At 47.5% G+C, this 14,158-nt stretch overlaps 1 long non-coding RNA gene across 9 annotated transcripts in view; it reads left to right on the plus strand.

Annotated features, from left to right (window-relative positions):
* The first annotated feature begins 2,786 nt into the window (after positions 1-2,786).
* Positions 2,787-14,158, plus strand: part of LOC116660102 — a 338,126-nt gene continuing 326,754 nt past the window's right edge. For 2 of the 9 annotated variants that reach the window (XR_004315478.1, XR_004315477.1), the window contains exon 1: positions 2,791-3,233. This is a non-coding gene — a long non-coding RNA (uncharacterized LOC116660102). Of the gene's footprint in view, positions 3,234-13,939; positions 14,043-14,158 lie in introns of all 9 variants that reach the window. The other 7 variants (XR_004315482.1, XR_004315479.1, XR_004315484.1 and 4 more) reach the window with 6 other exon arrangements.

The raw sequence follows: 14,158 nt of genomic DNA on the forward strand, positions 1-14,158 counted from the left end.
ATCTCAATGGCTTGTTAAAATTAGTTTCAGTCCACCATATTGATTTAATTCCATTGCTTGAAAGTGCTAATTAATAATGATAATAAAAGTGTCTTGGCCCATTATTATCAGTGGGCAGGCGGTGGGGGGGGTGGAGTCGGGGGGAGAATTGCTGTTTTTAGTGTCACTTACTCTGTCGAGGGGTGGCCTTTTGAAAGCTGGCAGAGAGGACAGGAGGCTGGTGGGGGGGCATAATCACATGGTTCTGTCTCTTTCTGGTAGATTCCTCCTGGTGAGGATAGAGAGGCTGCTGGGAGGGGCCAGAGCTCCCCAGAGGATGCTCTGGTCCTGGGTGAGCCCTGGGTGAGCCCTGGGTCTTGCTTGTTCTCTAAGCCTCTTGGCTCCCTGCCGAGCTGGGGGTGCTAGTTGCCTGCTGGTTCTTGAAGGAGGTCAAGGGTTCAAACTTTAGACTGTTCCAGAGGGTGATGAAGCTGAAGCGGACAGGGTCAGAGGGTCATTGTTTTGCATACTGGTGAGCAGCTTCCAGGGATATGAGCTGGGAACCTCAGCCACGCAGACCCCAAGTTGCAGGGAGCCCAAGATGGGAGGGAGGGATCTGGGGCAAAGAGGTCACTGGAGGATGAGTCTGTGGTTGGGGTGGGGAGAAGGGATTTAGAGAGCAAGGAGGGAAAGGGTCCAGGGAAGTGAAGTCAAGAAGGGAGAGTTAGCGGTCTCTCCTAAGTGAATGAATGAATTTGGCATTAAAGAATTGTCCTTTCCTGAGATAAAGCCCTGTGCCCCTGGGAAGGGTTCTGCCAGCCACTCCGGGGAATAAGGGCTAGGGGTGAGGGAAGGGTAGTGCCAGGAATGAAAACAGCGCCTGGAGAAATGAGCAGATATTTTAAGACAACGGGAATGGCCTTCCTAGCACTGATGGGAAGACATGGGGTGGGGGCAAGGGGGAAATGGCTCGGCATTTGGCCAGCCCTGCCTGCAACCCAAATCTTCTTGATTCACTGCAGACCACCTACTGGACCTCAGTCTCTCTCTCCCCCTGCCGCCTCTCCCCAACAAAGACTGCATTGCATAGAAGCCCGAGTTCCATTAACAACATATGATGTTCCTGTTTGAGCAGTTGGAGGCCTGTCATTCCTCCTCTGTTGAACTTTATGACCATCAGTGGTTCATGGTTTGTACTTTGAGAGCCAAGAAAGGAGTGGAAAGAGCTTTTCAGTCCCTGGGGATGTGGTGGGGAAAGTGGGATGAGAGAGATAACAGGTCAGGGACCTGCCGCTTCTAGAGGGGAGGGGCCAGGGACCCTCGGAATCAGTGGATAGAGCCAGCAACCGGAGGACCAAGAAATGACCTTAATTCTGAGGCAGGTTCTGGATCAGCTGGTAGCTACCCCTTCTCTGGGCTGGGCTACTGGGTAGGAATAAATGTGCTTAAGGAAGAAGTCTGTAAGGCATGCAGCTGTTGGGTCTGGCCATTCTAAGCATCATCGTCTTGAACGTAATATCCAAAGATCCACCTGAGGGAGATGGATGTATGTCCCTGGAGATGTTCTGTGTCAAAAGACCTTAGGAAACACCCTCCTCACCCCCAGAAAGACTAATTGAAAGCTCACACTATAGAATATATGAGAGCAAACCATATATGATTTACTCTAGAGTTAACTCAAGCATAATTATATGCAATAATTACACGGTGTAGTTCTGATATTAATTACAATCCATCCTCATTAAGGAATTAACCAAACTGTGTGTGGCTGCTGGGGGCGGGGGGGGGGTGGAGAGGAGAGTTTTCATTATGATTTACTCTCTATTTTTCTTTTTCCAGATTATGCTTTTTTTTTTTTCTTCCCTCCTGCGTTTTGTGTTATGCTTGTTCCCCTAGAGGTTTGGGTTGGGACACTGTGTTTCTTCTATCGAAGTCCTTATTAGTAACCAGAGAAAGTCGTGTGTCTCTGTGAGGCAATTCCTCCAGGTTCTCTTAAGACTCTTTATCAGGGACACTCTTCAGGAAGGATGCTTCTTCCAATGCGATCAGTCACATGACAACTGCTAGCTTTACTTTCTGTGGGATTTCGATTTGAATGATCCTGGCTTTCTGTTTCTCACTGTCTCCTCCTTGCCTTCTGCCCCTGTATTCAGCCTAGCACCCCTCCCTATGATAGGGTGAAGGGGGTTGAGCTCAACTCATTTTGGGGGAAGAGGAACTTCCAGATTGCTTCCAAGCTTAGAATAGATTGCCTTTGGGAAAAACGTGGGGGTCCATATGCCTCCTAGTAACACAGCTCGGCATCCTCCCCGCTTCAGCTCAGGATGGTGACTGTTAGCTAGTTTGTACAACATGCTTGGATGGGGTAACAACGCACTTGGCTGAAATGGGGATGCTGTGGGGATCTTAAAATTAATTGATCCACTTCTCTGTCTTTAGGTAGAAGCCATTATTTATGTTTTCTAGGGTCTGGAAATCCCAGTGGGATGATGGAGAACATGAGGCATTCTGTCATCCCCCGGTACCCTCTACTGTTCCTTTCCACTTTGCTGCATCATCTTTCCCTTTTCCTCTTATGTTTTTCACTTTTGCCCTCTTTTTTCACAATCCTCGCTTACACATCGTCGCTGAGGCTGGCATGGGAATGGTCAGGTGGTCCACACGCAGCCCATGTGCAGAACGAGGTTGTCTGTATGCAGGAGGGCTGGGGCTGGGGGACATTAACCAGGAGGATGGGATGCGTGCTGCAGTGGGTTGGGTGCTTTCTTGTTGTGACTTCTGACCTAAGGAAAGGCAGACTCACTTGTCCCTCTTGGCAAGGTTCGGGTGGCAGCTGGGGACGAAGTGGTTTCCAGTTGTAATTTTGAAATAGCCCGTCATGGGTTCTCCAGTCCGTGGGGTAGGACACAGAGCAAGGTGTTCCAGCTGAGAGTTCAGTTTGGAAGTTGACTGGCCTCAAGCCTGGAAGTTGAGACTCTCTGACCATACGCGGTTGAGGACACGGTGGAGGGAGTCTGGTACTGTTCTCGCCGGCTTTAGGGCCCTTTCAATCCTCAGTGGGCATGTAGATGGTCATGGGGCGGGGAGGGGAGAGGGAATTCACAGAGAGAGAATAACTTAGCTATCTCATCCAATTTGGTTCATAAACGTGAAAACTGAACTTGTCACCGGATCCATGGAGTAGTAAATCCTGGCTGGAAAACTGGAAGCAGAGAAGGCGGTCAGAGCTCGATGGTACGCAAGTAGAGTCAGAGGTGAGGAGCTGGCTGTGGGCGTGAGGCAGGACAGCCCAAGAGAGTCCAGATTGGGGGGATGGGGAGCACAGCTACCCAGTGGGCTCAGCCTGGGCTGATGGCATAGGGGTAAGCATCCCTTGGACCAGGGTTCTTGGCCATTGAACCCCCTGGACTTGTGTAGTGAATCAGGCTCAAGTCCCAGTGCAGGGTGACTGCAGCTCAGGGGCTGTGAGCACAGGGGGCTCAGGGAGACCCTGGTGCGGTTGGACGTGGAGGGGAATCCAGACAGGGGTGGGGCCTGGAGCTGCCCTCCAGACTCCCTGGAGCCTGTGGGGTACATCTCTTCCCAACTCCAATTCCAGTGGCGTTGTATGCCAGAAGGTCATTAGCTGGAAATCAACCAGGGTGAGAGTCTTTACGCCACAGAAAGCAGCAAATGCCACACCCCAAGGCTCTTCGCCCTTGGAGCGCTGGTCCTGAGTGTTTACCTACCAGAAGGAGAAGCTCTTTTATGCCTCCCTAGTGTCAGGGGAGTGGGTATCATTGTGAGCTTGATTCTGTGCAGTTAGCTCTACAAATGCACAACTGGAGGCATGTCTGAGTCCGCTTGAGGAGCTGGGAGGGGGAGAAGCCGGAGAAGGAGAGACGAGGGGCTGGCACCAGATCTGACAGCTGCAAAGGCTGTCACCCGAGGTGGTGCTAATGAAGGCTGCTGAAAGTAACCGTCAGCAACCCTGCTTTTAGCATCTTGGCCAATCGCCTTGCTCTCGGTGTGGCGTGTGGGCACCGGCACACGCTGCTGGGTAGTGAAAATGGATACAGGCCTGTTGAAAAACAAATTGGCACCATGCACGGGAACTTAAAACACGCATGCCCTTTGACCCAGTAATTCTCCTTCTGGGAATCTGTCCTAAGACATTAATCCTGAACACATTCTCATTGTTTTGGAAAATCTACAGTGCAAAAAGATGTTAGTTGCAGCTTTATTTAGGTTACCAAAAGGTTGAAATGAATCTAAATGTCTAACCGGAGCAGAATGGTTAAGTCATTTAGGGTGTATCTTCTTAGTAGATTTTTATGCACTGATTTAGAAGGAGGTGAAGAAAGTTTATGAACAATATGGAAATGCTGATGATAAGCAGAGTACCAAGTTGCACAGCAGCATTCTTCCAAAGTGTCTTTTTTGGGAATATGATCCCTGTCTCACATATACTGGGGAAATGCTTGGTACCGCATGTCCCTCTCAGGACCTCCCCATGCATGTCAACACTGAAGGTTCGGAGAAGTTCTGTGGTTTAACCTACTGCTTCTTGAACTTATTTCACCCCGGAGTCCTTTATCCAACCAACATCTCTTACCATCCTCAAGCAGTAGAGTGCTACAGAACAGTTTTGAGACATTGTGACACTCAGAATGGTTATAATTCCATTAAAGTGTCCATCAGGATACAGAGAAAGAAGAGGAAGGAAACAAATGACAAAATGCATGTCGGGACCAGGGATAGGAATGGGTGTGAAAGAGTTTTAAAAATCTTCTTTTTGTGTGTGTGTGTGTGTCTTTGCCAGAAAACCTTTAATATGCATATATTTTACTAAAGAATTGGATAAAAGCCTCTCTCCAAGCAAGTTTGTGTCTTTCTGCAGTTTATAACATGTAAGATTCAGAACTGATGCAGTCTGACTAGTGGATAAAATGTCTGTATAATCCAGTAGGATATTTGATAAATAAAGAGTCTCATGGCCAGCATTTATTATAGTGCGGTGACAACGTGAGAGTATGAATGTGGATTTGAGATCAATGTAGCTCATCACAAGTAAAAAGAAACAATCTTAAAAAAAACACAAGTGAACACCTACCTAATAGTTAAAGGTGTGCCAGGCACAATTAGAGCACTTTCCACGTATTAACTTATTTAATCTTCACAGCAACTCCACGAAGTAGGTACTATGCTCATCCCCATTTTACGGGTAAGCAAACTGAGCCACGGAGAGGTTCAGTGGCTTGCCTGCAGTTCCAAGCCTTCTGTCTCCAGAAACCGGATTCTTTCTCAGTGCCCAGAGCTGCCTCCTGCTGAGGGACCTGTGAGGACACTGTATCTGCAGACAGGATTTCACGGCTGCTGATTGAACTTAGTCACAAAACCATTCCTGCTGTGAGAGTGATGGGGCCCTTTCCTCTTCAGTTGGCAAGCTGGGACCACACCAGCCGTTCACTTCCTCTGGGATGTGAAGGTCAGACAAGAGGCGGAGGGGGAGCGCGAGTCTCCAGTTCTGGTCCCCACGGGCCTGGAAGCTGGCCTGGCTCCTGTAGCTCTTCCTGTGGACTCTGGGAAGGACCCTGTGTCTTCCTTCTCACACATCTTCCATTCCATCCACTTAATTTTTCAAATTTTCTTTAAAAGGGTGTTAAGACGTGATTGTATGTCTCTCTGTGCTGATGTTTTTGGACCAGATTCCACCCATAGATGGGTTGAACAGAGAGAAGCCCATATTGACTTAAGTTTAGAGACTGGTTTCAGATGGTTGAGATGCCCAGAGGCAGAGGGATGGGCTGAATGCCCTTTCAAGGTCACTTCCATTCTCCGTATCCTGGGGACTTCTGGATCCCAGGTCTTTGGGGAATCTGGCTGACGAGAGTTGCCATCTAGAATCCAGTGTTGTCCTGGATGGGTGAGACAGAGGGGATGAAACAGGAGAAAAGAACCCGGTTCTGCACAGATTTTAGAGTCAGCCATTCCAAGGAGACACATTTGGGGTTGGTGCATCCATGCCCTTTTCTCCTTAGATGACTGGAGAGGACCAGCGGGGCATTGTTCTCTCAGAGTAGAAGCCTCTCATTGGCTCAAAGCCCATTGCTAAATCAGTGTGGCCCCACCCATCCCTTTCTCATCCTTTCTATGATTTCTTCCACGCTTCCCTTTAGCTGATTAGTGCCAAACGGAATGCAGTGCCCAGCTGGGGCTGGGTCCAGGTTCTCTTGGGATGGCTGCTTGCTAGACTGGTGTTGTTTCATCCATATTGTCTCATCCTACCCTCATATTTACTGTTCTCTCTGTTCAACCCATCTATGGGTGGAATCTGGTCCAAAACAGATGCATACCTCCCAGTGGGCGTGGTCCGCCCCCAGCAGAGCAGCAGAACTTTCCTGCCCATTCACATTCACTCTGCAGGTGCTGCTCTTTTCCGGGGAGATTTTATTCTCTCATCCTTTTCCCCATTTTTGAATTCTCCCCCACTTACTCGATGGTATCATATTTTTCCCCCTTCTCATAGGTTTAAAACTTTACACTGATGAGTCCTGAACTTCATTTGATCTGTTTTGAACCAAGTACCCAGTTTGTCAAATCAAACTTTGGATTAATTTAAAATTTGTCCCCTATTTCTGGCTCCTGGACCATTGATGACTTTGATAAAGACCGTTTGGAGAAGGGTCTTCCCTAGAGCAAAACTTCTCTGCAGGCAGAACTTTGTCTAGATTGTTGGCTTGACTAGAAAAACGGGACCAATAGCATGATGACCCTAAATGACTCTCTTCCCTGTAAAGCAGAGTGGGTGAGACAGAGGGAGACTGAGGCACACAGACGTGAGAGAGAGGGGAAGACAGCGTTGCACAGTCTTTCTTGAATGGAACCTTGAATGAAACCCAGGCCTTTGGCCCTCAATCTGCAATTTTCTGGGGTTTGCTTAAATAAGTCAGCCCAAGATTCTCAGAGAGTTGGGAGAAATGGCCAATAGCAGAGTAGCTAGAGCGTGCTGCAAAGAAATTGTGTGGTCCCCATTACGGTTAGGAACAATAATAACAATTATGATAATGATGATGGCGATGCCGCTGATGGTAATGACGGCTGCGATGACAATCTAATGATCAGACAGCAGCCCCGACTAAGCCTGTCTTCCCCCAGTAAGCAGGAATCTGTTTCCTTTTACTGTTGGAAGCAGGTCTCCCACTGGCTGCATTGCCCGTGACCCCAGGCTCCCTAAGCCACCAGGGCCGGGAGGGACAGGTCAAGGAAGGCTGGCCAACAGGCTTTTGGCCGGTAGAGGGGAGGCAAGTCATTTCCAGTCCCTTTAGTCTTGACTGAAAACAAAGTGAGGGTCCCCGAGTTCTCCTATAAACGGTAATGATAACACAATTATCATGCAAAACAAAAATTAAGTTTAATGGTGCAAAGCCAGGGTGTACTGGGGAGGTAATTCATATTAATTATGTTTGGATTAAAAGCTTATTTCTTTTGTTAGCATCTGCAAGTAGAAACTTAGCTGTTAGGGGGAAAAAAAATCCCACATATAATTACGGCCTTTTCTGGAGGAGCAGAGTGTTGGACTTAATGGAGCGTCCCTGTTCTCTTCAGGCTCCCGGAGAATGGTAATATTTCACATTTTATGAAACACAGAAGAAATAAATTACAGGTTTAATGATAAGAACTACTTGGGCTCATAATGAAATCTGATTGGCCAGTTAATCCACTGAGACCCTCAGATGTGAACCATCCAAAAGGGGTAAAAATGATGAAAAATGGAAATTAAATGGAAAAAGCTTCACCCGCAGCCTCTTTCATGGAGGCTGGGGAAGCAAAAAGCACGAGGGAAGCCCTGGGGCCTAAGGGGAAAAATCGCCATCCTGGGGTCGGAGGAGAGTGGAAGGAGTGAGGGAGCTTCCCTCCTGCCTCTGGTGATTCCTACAGAAACAAAGCCAGGAGGCTTCCTGCAGGAGGAGGAGGAGACCAGAGGGAGGAAGGCGATTTCTCTTGGTGGAAGGCTCCCAGGCCCCCAGCCCCGCCTTCAACAAGAAAAAGGCAGAATGAAGGCTGATTGGAGTCGGCTGAATTGATAACACTTTTTTACACCCAGGAAATACTTTGCTCAGGGAGGAAGGTCAAGGTCTCTCGTTCCAAGTGCAGGGGGTTAAGTTCTTCTGGGCTTGAGGTGCGTTCCCATGAGGCAGTTGACACAAAGCTTTCCCACTGGGCCAGCCTGGTCTCTGCCCCGCCTTGGGGGACAGACCCACTTCCGTGGGGTCGAGCTCTGTGAAGGCTTTTAATTACGTTCTGAGAGGCAGTCGCGGCACAGCAGAAAGAATTTACGCTTTGGAATAGGACCGGCCTGGGTTCCAGCTGCTGCTCTGGCATTTATTTGCCTGATGACCTTGGACAGAATACTTCTCAATCTCAAGTTCCTCACCTGCAACTGGTTATTATCTGAAGCTTCAACGAGAACACTGTGCGTGAGAATTAAATATGCACAGGGCTTGAGACACTCAAGATGCTCAGAAAATGAGAACTGTGACCGTTACTACTGTGACTGTTGTAAAGATGAGAAAAGCTTCTTGTCCTGGGCAAGGCCCGTGAATCAGCACATGCCCGCAGGCCCAGGGGGCAATCAAGGAAATAACTTTATAGGAACTTAAACGATCGTTCTAAGGCCTCTGAATCCTCGGTCACTGACAGTACCATCTTCCAGCCAAGGCACTGTCTCCCTGGATTTCATACATGTAGGAAGTCCATGAAAGACTCATTTTTTGATGTCAGGAGGATGGAACTGCATGCAAACTGGAGCCAAAGATGGCATCTTCCTCTCACAGGTGTCAGGTTACAAGCTGTCCTTATCAGCATGCTCACCGCTGGTGCTCGCTGTAGCTACTGCCTCTGGGGTGAAAATACATGGGCGTGGGATGGAGGTGACAGTGCAGAGAGGGAGGAGCATTCAGGGTGCTAGTTCCCCTGGGTCTTTGCCATCTGGTCCTAATGCCAAGACCATACAGAGTACCAAGGTGGCGGGTGAAGATTCTGAGGACTAGCAGCAGTGGTTTGCTGAGTGCTTCAGATGTGGCATATTGGCAGAGGTGGGGGTGAGTCACGGGAACTTTGTGGAGGGAGATGGAAAAGTAAATTCCTGGAGCATCATATTATTAGACAGGTGGGTCTCAGCTCAGAACTTGGCACTGTGTACCATGACATAACGCTGGGCTCCAGGGACCTCTGGGAGGCGAAGGAGGGTCCCATGGATTTCTGGGGGACATTTGTAGGGCCCTGTGCCTCAGGCCTTCTCTGGTGCTGCTCTTGCCCTGAGTCTCCTTGGAAGGATTTGTGTCTGCCCTGGCTTGGTGGTCTCAGCATAGCCCCTCTGAATGGCAGACATCCAAGCTGGACAGACCTTGAGTATCACCTGGTCCTGACCCCTCACTGCACAAATGGGGAAGCAGCTGTAACCCATGGACAATGCCCGCACAGGCCTGCCACATGCAGGGACTCAGTAAGTGATAGGTGTCTCTTTTTTCTTAAGAAACTTGCCCAAGATTCCATAATGGCCAGGTTAGAAGTACCATTAGCCCAGTATTTTTCTCTTTTTTTTTCCCCCTTCTTTTAAAGACTCTTTCTTTAGAGCAGTTTCAGGTTCACGGCCAAATTGAAAGGAACACACAGAGATTTCCCATATTCCCCTCTGCTCTTACCAGAGTAGTATCTGTGTTACAGCTGATGAACCTACATTGACTTGTCGTTATCACCCAAAGTCCACGGTTCACATTAGCGTTCACTCTTTAAAAATTTTTTTTATGTTTAATTTTTTTTGGAGGGGGAGATCATTAGGTCTATTTTTATTTATGATTAGTTTTTGTTTTATATGGAGGTACTGGGGATGGAAACCAAGACCTCGTGCATGCTAAGCATGTGCTCTGCCATTTGAGCTATACCCTCCCCCTGCTAGTGTTCACTCTCGGTAGTGTACATTCTGTGGGTTTGGGCAAATGTATAATGACAGGGACCCATCATTATAGTATTATATAGAGTAGTTTCATTGCCCTAAGAATCCTCTGTGCTCTGCCTGTTCGTCCTTCCCTGTCCCCAACCCCTGGCCACCACTGGATCATTTTGCTGTCTTCATCGTTTTTCCTTTCCCAGAATGTCAAATAGTTGGAACCATACAGTATGTTGCCTTTTCAGATTTTCTTTCACTTAGTAATAGACATCTAAGTTTCCTCTTTGTGTTTTTATGACTTGATATCTCATTTCCTATTTTTTAAAATTGAACTATAGTCAGTTACAATGTGTCAATTTCTGGTGTACAGCACAATGTCCCAGTCATGTATATATATATATATATACACACACACATATATTTGTTTTTTTCATTAAAGGTTATTACAAGGTATTGAATATAGTTCCCTGTGCTGTACAGAAGAAATTTGGTTTTTTACCCATTTTTATATATAGTGGTTAGCATTTGCAAATCTCAAACTCCTAAATTTATTCCTTCCCACCCCTTTCCCCCCGGTAAAACCATAAGACTGTTTACTATGCCTGTGAGTCTGTTTCTGTTTTGTAGATGAGTTCACTAGTGTCCGCTTTTCTCTCTTTTTTTTTAAGATTATACATATGAATGATATTATATGGTATTTTTCTTTCCCTTTCTGGCTTACTTCAGCTCATTTCTTTTCAGTGCTGAGTAATATCCCACTGTCTGGATGCACCAAAGTTGATTTATCATTCACATACTGAAGGACATCTTGGTTGCTTTTAGGTTTTGGCAATTATGGATAAAGGTGCTTTTAAATATCCTCGTTTTTGTGTGGGCATAAGTTTTCCACTCCTGTGGGCAAATACCAAAGAGCATGATTGCTGGATTGTGTGGTCAGAGTATGTTTAGTTTTGTAGGAAATTGCCAAACAGTTTTCCTAAGTGGCTGGACCATTTTGCATTCCCACCAGCCACGTATGGGAGTTCCCGTTGCTCCACATCCTCACCAGCATTTGCTGTTGTCTGTGTGCAGGATTCGGGCCATTCTCATAGGGGTGCAGTGTACCTCATTGTTGTAGCGCCTCCGGGGCTGGCTGAGCACCCAGAGTGCTGGTGTTTCATGTACACTGTCACATTGAACTCTCTTCAAAACCCTTAAAATAGGGGTCATTTTCCCACTTCGCTGGTGAGGAAAGGAAGGCTCAAAGAAGTTAAATCATCTGAACATCTCCCAACTCCCAGTTTAGAATTCTCTCTACTACATTAACTTCAGGGTTGAGGACAATTGTTTTATTTTTCAATATAAATTGTTTACCAAAAGGCCTCTGATGCTGTCAAGTGGACATCTGATCTCATCATCTATGACTCTCCCACCTCGTTCACTAAACTAGTTACAAACCCTAGTCTTTTCTAGTTCTTCCACACTCGGTATAATGCACCTCACTCCTCCACTCCAGGGTTTTTGCACTGTGTTCCTGCTGCCTGGCACACTCTTCCCCCAGATCCCCACATGGCCACCTCCCTCAGTAAAGAAACACCCAGCACCTCTCCAGTGACTCCCTGTCTGGTGCTCTGCTTTACTGACTTCACCGCACTTACCTCTACCTGAAATGCCCTTAGTTGTTTAAGAAGATAAACTCCAAGAGAAGGGAGCCCTCCTACACTTGTTGGTGGGAATGTAAATTGGTATAGCCCTCATGGAGAACAGTATGGAGATTCCTTAAAAAACTAAAAATAGACTTATCATATGATCCAGTCACCCCACTCCTGCACATATATCTAGAGAAAACTGTAACTCAAAAAGATACATGCACCCCAATGTTCATAGCAGCACTAGTTGCAATAGTCAAGACATGGAAGCAACCTAAATGTCCATCAACAGCTGACTGGATAAAGAAGATGTGAGATATATATATATAATGGAATGCTACTCAGCCATAAAAAAGAATGAAATAATGCCATTTGCAGCAACATGGATGGACCTAGAGATTATCATCCTATTAAGTGAAGAAAGTCAGAGAAAGTCAAATACCATATGACATCACTTATATGTGGAATCTAAAAAAATGATGCAAAGGAATTTATTTACAAATCAGAAACAGACTCACAGACATAGAAAACAAACTTACAATTACCAAAGGGGAAAGGGGCGGTGGGATAAACTAGGGGTTTGGGATTAACAGATACACACTACTATATAAGATAAACAACCAGGTCCTACTGTATAGCACAGGGAACTAGGTTCAATATCTTGTAACTATAATGGAAGAGAATCCAAAAAAAAAATATATATATATATGTATATATATAACTGAGTCACGTCTTGTACACCTGTATCATTGCAAATCAACTGTAATTCAATTAAAAAAAAAGAATACAAACTCCAAGAAGGCGAGGAGTGTGTTTTGACAACTGCCGTGTCCACAGTGTTGAATGAGTATCGAATGAGGGCTTGGCACAGAGTAGAGACTCATTAGACCTTTGCAGATGAGTAAATGAATGAATGAAAGAGACCCAGTTCTGTCTCCGCTTCCACTGTCGGTTGTGCTTCCCTGTTCTTCTCTTGAGTTAGGTCCTCTTCCCGCAGCTGCACAGCTCCTGTGTGTGCAGGAGCCCACATCTTTGCACGGAGGGAAGTTACAGGCAAATAGTCACAGGCACTGCCCCCTGCCCTTCCTGCTTGCGTGGCAGAGGGCTGGGGACACGGTCTTCAGCCGCAGTAAGAAGCGATGATCGAGATGCCTATGACAAATACACTGCTTTCCCCTTATGGCCCTGATGTTGGCAGGCATCAGTCACTTTTTCCACGCTGTGCTCTAACTGAGGAGGGACGAGGCAGGGCTGGCAGGCTGGACCCCGCCCCCTTCTCCCACTCTCCTCCCTCCTGCTGCCCACCTGACGGCAGTGGTGCAAGGTCAGGGATTTCTCCCTGCAGATGGCTCCCTTGTGCCCGGAGGAGAGCTTGAGGGTGAGTGAGGAGGAGATCTTCCTTGGTGAAGTGACCCTCACCCCCAGATCTCCCCCAGGGTCTCAGACCACGGGATCAAGCAGTCACACTTCTGCACGTGGCTACCTTCCGGGGCTGATGGAGGTGGAGGGAGGGAAGGCAGGGAACCGTGCCGCTCTCAGGACCCAGGGAAAAGCAGACACGTCATTAATGAGGGGAGAGGCATCTGTGAAATAACCACTCCACACACTGAGCGCTGAATGTGAGGTTACTGGAGCCCGTGGTGGGGTGGGGTTTTACTGCACAGGGGAGGCTAGAAAGAGCTTCCCTAAGGAAGTGACAACTGAGTTGAGATCTCAAGGACCAGTTCGGAACTAAACAGGGACAAAGGGAGGGTGAGAGTTCCCAGTGGAGGGAGCAGCCTATGCAGATGGACAAAAAGAGGAGGATGAAGGCAGGCCAGGAGGGCGGGACCTAGAGAGAAAGAGAGAGAGAGAGACTGACTCAGAGAAGTTGGGGATGGGCAGACGGGGGTAGTAGATCATGCCAATGAGGAGCCATTTTAAGTTTGGACTTGAAGCAAACTTTAGTCAGGAAGGTAGTAGGAAAAAAATCTCTTCTGGTAAAAAGGGCTTAAAAACTCTCCTCCCATAGCCCAGTATTCAGAATCCTTTGGCTCAGAGAGAAAATGCAGCTTGCAGGGGTTTTGAGAAGGACAGCTTGACCCTCACAAAGCGCACAGTCAGCATTTTGCTGAGCACAGGGGAAGTGAAACCACCCACGGAAATCAAGTGACTGTCCCACCGAGGGACGGGGCAGCTGGGGGTGGCAGGTGGAAGTGAGCCTGCACTGGGGCTGGAAGACCACGGGAGGTCTGTGTGTGCTGGAGTCAGATGGAGCCTGACAGTGGGGGGAGGAAAGGAAAGCGACCTCCGAAAGAAGCAGATAGAGCAGAAGGAGGGAGGGAGGGAGCACGGGGGACAGAGAGAGAGAAGGAGAAACAAAGACATTTCCTCTCCTTTCATGTCTTGATTTTCCTGACAGTTTGGCAAAAGCTAACAGGAAGTCCACAGCTAAAGGAGCCTGGGAAATGTAGCTTGCAGACTTCCAGCCCCATCATCCTAGCGGGCAGCTGTGGGACTGAGCGGTAAGAGGCAAAAAAGTTTCACACTAAAAGCTCAATTTTGTTTGGGTTCCATCTTGCAGTGAGCTTCACAATGACTAGTTATTATTATGAGGCTATTGTTCTAGTCTCAATGGATC

The sequence above is a fragment of the Camelus ferus genome, chromosome 26, assembly GCF_009834535.1.
Source record: "Camelus ferus isolate YT-003-E chromosome 26, BCGSAC_Cfer_1.0, whole genome shotgun sequence".
Lineage (NCBI taxonomy): Eukaryota > Metazoa > Chordata > Mammalia > Artiodactyla > Camelidae > Camelus > Camelus ferus.